We start from the raw sequence: 8,200 nt of genomic DNA on the forward strand, positions 1-8,200 counted from the left end.
TTTTCCAGTTCCATTACATTGTATTTGATCCCAGTTTGCTACATTTGAAGTAGACTTAGATGTGGTTTAATTACATTCTGCTCATTACTTTCTGTCCTGTTTGGTTCTGTGTCAGTTCTACCCAGATGCCTCTGAACGCCCTTTTTTCTTGTCTGGTTTGATTTCACTTTTGTGCTAAGTGCTGTTTGTAGTGGGAGAGGTGCTGGGCTGCCATGTGGGACCAGCAGCACTGTGGTGTCAGTCCCTGTGCCACCCTGTACTCACACCAGCATCATTGTGCTTTGGTTTCTCTTTTCTCAGTTTATGTTATGCCTGGAGCACGAGTACGGAGCGTTCTTCTTGAAGGGCAGGGCCTCCACACTCGAGGTATTCCGCACTGAAGATGAGGACTCCATCATAAATGGTAAATTCATTACCCATGAAATGTGATCATGCAAAGAGGGAAAACTCAGCCTGCTCTTGGCTTCTCCAAGCAGCAGCCAGATGTTAGGCACAGTTTTGTTCCATGGGCTCTCTGACCCCCAAGCTTTTCTTGGGGCCTTTTTGCAGGGTTTCCTCCTAGCAAGTTGTAGGAAGTTCTTCTGTTCTAGACGTGGGGCGTTGAGTTGTGGGGGACTGTCACTACCACAGTGGACCCTCTGAGGTATTTGCTGCATGTAGGAAGGTACCAACCTGAACAGACACAGCCCTTGAGCACACAGCCAGCAGAAGCCAAAAGGATCTTTGGCTCAGCTTTGCATATGGCTGGAGCTGGCTGGAAGCAGATGGAATGAGGGCTAGGCATCAGCCTGAGGTTAAGCTGCTTAAGTGGTGATGTGTCTGGAGGTGGCATAGGCACAAGGTGTCTTGTGAACATAGGAAGAAGGTCTGGAACTACTGGGGGTAGAACCTGTGCTTAGAAGGCAGCTGGCTTCAACCTCTTATTCCTCATATCTCCTATGGAAATATTTCCTCTGTACAGCTGTATCACTTTACTCTGATTTCCATTGCTGTGCAGGGAGCAAGCCCACAAAGCCTTTCTTCCTTCTGCATCACGGGGAATCAGCAGAGTTTGATGTCATTTTCAAACCCACCCTGGCTCAACGTCTGGAAGGGGAGATTCGTCTGTTGTTGGCGGACGCCTGCTCTAACAAGATCCTAGTAGAGCTGGTGGGTGAAGGCCACAGAGACAGATTCTACTTCAGAGGACTAAAGGAAGACACAGAGGAAAGGGATGCTAAGAGCAGCCTGAATAAAGACATCATTGATGGTAAGAGAGGAGAGGCTGCCAAGGTGGAGCAAGGAGGAGGACAATGTCTGATCATGTGTGTCCTCCCTCTAGCCAGGCCTGGGCTGTCACCCACGGGACTTGGTGGCCTGTGGGCGTGGCAGCCATGCATGCAGAGCAGTGTGTGCTGTGCTGCACGTTGGTGGCTTAAGGATGTGTCAGGGTGTTTCCCTGGAAGTGTGGGATGGGGAACTCCCTCCAGAGGGAGGAAGGCTTGGAGCAAGGAAGCACTGAACGTGCAGGTGTCTGTGCACGTGAGGGGGTGTGTGGAGCTCCCTGCATGCTGAGATCCCTTGCTCTCCTCCTTTACAGCTATCAGAGTGAATCACCTGGACTTTGGGCACTGTCCTGTCGGGAAGTGCTGCCGCAGGACCTTCACCATCAGGAACCGCACCCAGCACCAGTTCCTGCGCTTTGAGTGGGAGGCAGACGGCCCATTCCACATCTCCCCCAAGGTGAGCGTGGACTGCTCTGCCTTTCCCTACTGCTCAGGCCCTGCCCTGGTGCTCCCAGGAGCAGGCAGGGCAGGGAGTCCTCACATGCCACTGATAGCCTGTTCCAGTGCCATGTAGGAGATGCAGTCCCTGGCTTGGCTGGGCCAAGGCTGCCAGCCTTGCAGCAAAGGCTTCATGTTATGGCAGGTGGCACCTTCTGTTCATACTTTTGTCTATCAAACTTTGCATAAATCCGCTCTGAGGTGCAGATTCCTGGCACAGCTGCTCACCACATCAGTTCCTTTTGCTGGCAGTCCTGCCCTTGGCAGTGCTTCAGTTTGGTCTTGACTCCCTGATTCCCCCTAGGTGGGACACCTCCGTCCTCGCCGTTCCAAGAAGATCAGAGTGACCTTCAAATCAAATGTCCCAGTCACCTACAGGAGGCACCTTGTGAAATGTAAGGTGACCAAGATCGAGTTTCAGCTGCCACCAAGGAAGGTTCCGGACTGGGATGACCGAAACTGCATTGTCACATGGAAGAGTACCCCCAGGAAAGACCCAGGAGACAAATTCTATAAAATGCAGAAGGTAAGAAGCAAAATGGCAAAAAAAGCCAACCCAGCTTTTACAAAAAGAACCACCATAACACCATCACTGCTGGCTGTGCAGCTCCTGGTTCCTCTGACATCGGACAGCTGTGAGGTTCACCAGCAGTGCAGTCCAGGGGAGAGGTGGATGCACAGTGACTGGATGCACTCACACAAGAGGGGAAGCCTTTGGACAAGAGCCCTTTAGCCACACAAACCATCAGTCTGTGCCACAAGCACAAGTGTTGCAGCCCATGTTGAATGGGGGACAATGTTTTATGATTTTATCCCATTTTATGGTGTTAGAAATCTCTTCATCTCATTTGGTGCCTTTTCACCAACAAGGAGTTAAGTCTGCTGCACTCTGGCTCTTCTTTTGAAGCAGAGAGAAATCCATTTCTCCTGCATATGCTGGTGAAGTCCAAGTTTTGTCTGCATGGATACCAGAGAATTTGGTTGTAGTCTCTGTATTGTGTGGGATATCTCATCATGGAGTAGCTCAGGCACTGTGTGACAGTATGGAGGAGTCCAGAGAAGGATCATCTCCAGAGACTCCGGATTTTATTTTCATTATTGCCACGCAAACTCATCTTGGGTGAAGGTTCATTCTGAGTTTCTGGACCATTTTAAGGCTTCTAAACCATCCTCTTTTCTATCAGAACATCTGCAGTTGGAGACTTTCCTAGTGAGATCTCTCACATCCCAAAATGCCCATCCCCAGCTCCCAGCAGTGTGGCTGTTGCTCCACACAAGAAATCTGGAAAGCACTTTCTCCTAAGATAAGGAAAAGGTGCTTTCTAGAACTCTTCAGTCTTGGGGTTCTTCATCTACAGAGCTCCAGCAGGAGCAGCAGGAGCTGCTTAAACCAAATTTTGAGACTTGCTGGATTTATAGGGGACAGGGAAAGAGTCAGTCCCTCTACAAGGTTGAAGTACAGGGACTGGAACACAGCTATAGTCTCCGTGGGGATATTAACAGCTGTGGTAGTGACTGCTTGGATCAGTGGGTAGAAACAACTACTGTAGCAGAGCAGTCCCAATTTTGTCATCTTTCCAGGGAAGTAAAAGTGAATGGTCCTTTCTGGTCCCGCTATGAAGCTGACCTTGGAGGCCAGAAGATTCCCTTCCAGGCCTGACCTTCTGGGCTCTGCTCAGTGACTCCTCCCTCCTGTGTTTGCAGGTGGTCGAGCCAGTCCCAGAAACGGATCACACTGAGGTGGAGGGTAGCACCCAGGAGGCCGAGGTGTGCCTCAGTGCTTCTGTGGCCTACACCCAGCTGAAGACGAACACCATCGTGGTTCAGTTCAAGGACACCTTGCCCTTCCACACAAGGACAGCCACGTGAGTGCTGGAGGCCAGGCACAGCTCCTCCTGGGAGCAGGAGCTGCCTTTGCCCAGGGCTGGCCCAGTGCCTGCTTGCCAGAACTCTGCAAGGCCAAGCAGGAGATGGTGTCAGGAGAGCCTCAGTACTGCCAGACCTTTCTGCTGAGAGCAGCCATGGGTTTGCTCTCACTGCATGTCACCTGTCCTCATCTGCTCAGGAATAAGTTTGCAGTCAAACCAAGACCTAAAGTCCAGAGGAAGCCCCTTAGCTTCCATGTCCTGGGCACCATGTTGGCCCTTTCCTCTTAAAGATCCAGACTTGGAAATACTGTTTAGGGCCACCCAGGACAGCAGTCTGAGCAGCAGGGTTGCCTGGGGAAGAAGGTGCTCCTCAGCAGAAAGTGATACCAGGAGTTCCTCAGACAATGTTACTGTACTATTTGCTTTATATTTATTGGACTTTTTTTTTTTCCTCCTTCTTGCTTTTCAGTTTCAGAATTCACAACACAGGGAAGGTACCTCTGGAATACTACTGGGAGGAACCTACAGCTAGTAAACCAGTGAAGAAGGGATACTCAGTCACTCTGATGCGTAAGGGCATTTCACCCCAAAACATGAATTGCTTTTTCATCCTTGTCCACACGTCCACTTTCATCAGCATCTTCCCAGCCGCAGCTGGAGAGTTTTCTCCTTGTCCCTCTCTGCCTTTCAGCCTTTTCTCTTCTTGCTCTGCCCCCTCTGCTCTGCAAAGGAGCTGAGCCAGGCTCTGGGGAGAGCCACATGCTGGGTCAGGACTGGGAAGGGGGACATCAGGTCATCTCTTTGAGAAGTCTGAGACTGGGAAAAGCAGTGGTATAACGAGTGACCTGCCCTGGAGCCACTGTCTGTGTGCAGTTCCTCACTCTGCAAAGTCACTGTCTAAAAGCAACTCTCCTGCTTTGGCACAGGAATGTGTGCTGCAGGCAGAGACCCTGCTCCTAGACACTTTCCTGCTAGAATAAAGGACTTGGCCAGAGATGCTCCAAGTGCATCCCAGCTCTCTTCCACCTACATGCAGCAGGAGGCGGAGTTGCTGGGAACACAGGTCTTTGAAAGCTGTTCTCTTGCTCCCTTGCAGGTCGGCTCCTCTCCTTTAAAATTATAAAGCATCGCAGAAAGCTGCTGCGTCGTTACTGGCGGCGGCTGGCCCGTCCTCCTAAAGTGCGGCGGCGGCGGCGGCGGCGGCAGCTGCGGTGGCCTCTCACGAGTGAGCACTTTGCCCAGTGGTGGTGCCAGCTGGTGCGGTTGGATCCCGACCTATTGCTGGGTCCTGGGGAGGAGCAGGATTCCAAGCAGAAGCAGGATTCCAAGCAGAAGCAGGATTCCAAGCAGAAGCAGGATTCCAAGCAGCAGCAGCAGGATTCCAAGCAGCAGCAGCAGGATTCCAAGCAGCAGCAGCAGCAGGATTCCAAGCAGCAGCAGCAGGATTCCAAGCAGCAGGATTCCAAGCAGCAGCAGCAGCAGGATTCCAAGCAGCAGCAGCAGCAGGATTCCAAGCAGCAGCAGGGTTCCAAGCAGCAGCAGCAGCAGGATTCCAAGCAGCAGCAGGATTCCAAGCAGCAGCAGCAGCAGGATTCCAAGCAGCAGCAGCAGCAGCAGCAGGGTTCCAAGCAGCAGCAGCAAGGTTCCAAGCAGCAGCAGCAGGATTCCAAGCAGCAGGATTCCAAGCAGCAGGATTCCAAGCAGCAGCAGCAGGATTCCAAGCAGCAGCAGCAGCAAGGTTCCAAGCAGCCCCAGCAGGGTTCCAAGCAGCAGCAGGATTCCAAGCAGCAGCAGCAGCAAGGTTCCAAGCAGCAGCAGCAGGGTTCCAAGCAGCAGCAGCAGGATTCCAAGCAGCAGCAGCCTTCTAAGCAGCAGCAGCTTTCTGAGAAGGAGCAGCTGGATTCCAAGCAGAAGAAGAGTTCCAAGAAGCAGAGCCGCTCCAAGGAACAGCACCTCCCTGAGCAGCAGCAGCCCGAGGAGCAGCAGCCCGAGCAGCAGCCTGAGCAGCAGCAGCCCGAGGAGCAGCAGCCCGAGCAGCCAGCCCCTTCCAAGAAGAAGAAAAAGACAAAGCATGTCTCTCTGCAGCATAGCAGTTCCTCCATGGAAATCTTCCCAGATCTGACCGATGAAACACCAGCAGCACTGTTCTCCATCGACCCCTACCGCGGCACCCTCGCTCCTGGCCAGATGCAGACCTTCCACGTGCGCTTCTCCCCGAAGGCTGTGGGCAGGTTTAAGACCATCATGGTGTGCAGGTGGGAAACGTCTCCACCAACTCACGCTACCCATGGGTGTCACTGAATCACAGGGTGGGACAGAGTGGAAGGGACCACAGTAGGTCATCTGGTCCCACTTCCCTGCTCAGGTGGGGTCGTCGCTGAGCACAGGGTTGTGTCCAGAGGGCTCTGGAATAATTCCAGTGAGGGACACTCCACACTCTCTCTGGGCAAGCTGTCACCTACACAGGAAAGAAGTTCTTCCTCAAGTTCAGGTGGAATTTCCTGTTCAGGTTCTGCCATTGCCTCTTGTCCTATTGCTGGGCAGCACCAAGCACAGCTTGGTTCATCCCCCCTAACACCCTCCCTTCAGTCCCTCTGACTGGGATGGGGAGGGGGGCATGGAGTCAGGCAGCCCCAGAGAGGCAGCAGAAACACCCACAGGAGCACAGAAAGATCTGTGGAAGGCCAGATCATCTGGCCTTGGAAGGGAGGCACTGGGAAAAGACACCGTATGAAACATCACGCTCCCGGAAGGTTGCAAAATGTGGAATGAGAGATCTGGGCACCAGCCAGTCCCTAGCTCTGGTTCCTTTGGGGACAAGCAAGGCCTGCTTCTCTACATGGAACCCTGTGTGCTGTAGGTGGTTCCCAGGCACTGAACAGGTCATTGTCCTGCCCTTGCATCTCTGTGCAGTGAGTGCAGTTATTTAATGTGCTGCTCACTGCTTGCACAGAGAGAGGATGCAACACTGTGTGCTTTGCAAGCAGGCAGAAAAGCAGGTGGCTGGAAATGTTCCTCTGGCTAACACCAGTCCCCTTCTTCCTAGGATTCCTAAGCTGAGGCCAAGTCAGAAGAAGGTGCGGCTGATTTTGAGAGGCAGGGCCCGGGACAAGAAGAAGATGAGGTTTGGTAAACCCAAACGCTCGGCGTTACGGCAGGCAGAGGAGAGCCCGAAGCCCAAGAAGAGGGTGCACTGGAAACTGCCCCCTGAGTGAGAGCGTTTGTGTCAGCTGGAGCCTCCACAGGAGCCAGCAGCACCGTGCCTTCTGCTGCTGGTGGTCTCCCACCCTTCACCAGAGACCTCCGCAGCTACCCTTCCAGTGAACACCTCTAGCTTATCTTTTAGTTACCTAAGTTAATTCACTAACTGTTGTTTAATTGTTGATTAAACAACTGGCAATAAACCGTTAGTTGTCAGCTTGTCTTGGTTGGAAAGACAGGTGTCTGCAGGACCTCTCTGGAATGGAGAATGTGACCCCCTTCCCTCCAAATTATTGTAACTGAAATTAAGGGGCTTTCAGGCAAAGATATGGGAAAAGGAGTAGCAGTTCTTCACTAGCATGTAAGGCAAACAAAAACAACACTGGCAGCAACAACAAACAGAACCAGATACCCAACCACAGCCTTCCCTCAGCTGCAGGCACTTCCCCTTTGCTGTAGTTCTGGTCACAGCTGGGCAGGGAAGGGAGGCAGCTAATGAATAAAGCTGAAGAAATTTTAATTAAGCTACACCAAGGAATATGCTGGAGAGCTCAAGCACTGTGTGATCAATTCAGAAGAACTTATTGCTGTGAGGGAGTCTATAAAGGAATCAAACAGAGACTGAACAATGCTCAGTGTTTGTTAAAAGGTAAATAAGAAAGTGATGAGAAAACACCCTGGTGAGGGAAGAGCCCTAGCCCTTAGACCCTTTCAAAATATGCAAATAAATTACACTGAGTTCCCCAGAATACAGAGGTGGAAATACCTTCTTGTAATAGTTGATCACCTCACCCACGGGGTAGAAGCCTTTCCTACCTCAACTGCAACTGCCTCCAAAGTGGCTAAGATGCTATTAGAACAAACCATTCCCAGATATGGGATAGTGAAAGAATAGATTCAGATAAGGGAACACACTTGAGAAATTTTACACTCTATATGTGTTGAATTAGACATAAATTGGAGATTTCATACCCCGTGGCACCCTCAAGGCTCTGGATGTGTGCAGAGAATGAATGCTATCCTTAAGAACCATATTACCAAATTAATGGTTGAAAGCAGATTAGCATTATTAGAGATCAGAACTGCTCCAAGAAAGGGCAGAGGAGTTTCTCCCAATGAAATGTTACTTGGGTTACCTTATCTGGGAAGGGAGGAGGGGTTGCCAATGGCTGAAACTAATGACTCAGCTCTCAGAAATTATTTGCAGGCAATTGTACTCTCTCTCATGGATCTTAGAAGAAAAGAGTTGTTACCCCAAACATCACCTCTAGACTTTCACATACACCAGGTAAAACCAGGAGATTGGGTTCTAATAAATTTGGACTGATGATGCCTTAACAGCAGCATGGGAAGGTCCCTTTCAGGTAC

General features: G+C 51.3%; 1 pseudogene; it reads left to right on the plus strand.

Moving 5' to 3' along the window:
- LOC131563696 (hydrocephalus-inducing protein homolog) overlaps positions 1 to 6,846 on the plus strand; it is a 69,424-nt pseudogene extending 62,578 nt beyond the window's left edge.
- Positions 6,847 to 8,200: the final 1,354 nt, after the last annotated feature.

This window comes from Ammospiza caudacuta, chromosome 13 (assembly GCF_027887145.1).
Source record: "Ammospiza caudacuta isolate bAmmCau1 chromosome 13, bAmmCau1.pri, whole genome shotgun sequence".
Classification (NCBI taxonomy): Eukaryota; Metazoa; Chordata; class Aves; order Passeriformes; family Passerellidae; genus Ammospiza; species Ammospiza caudacuta.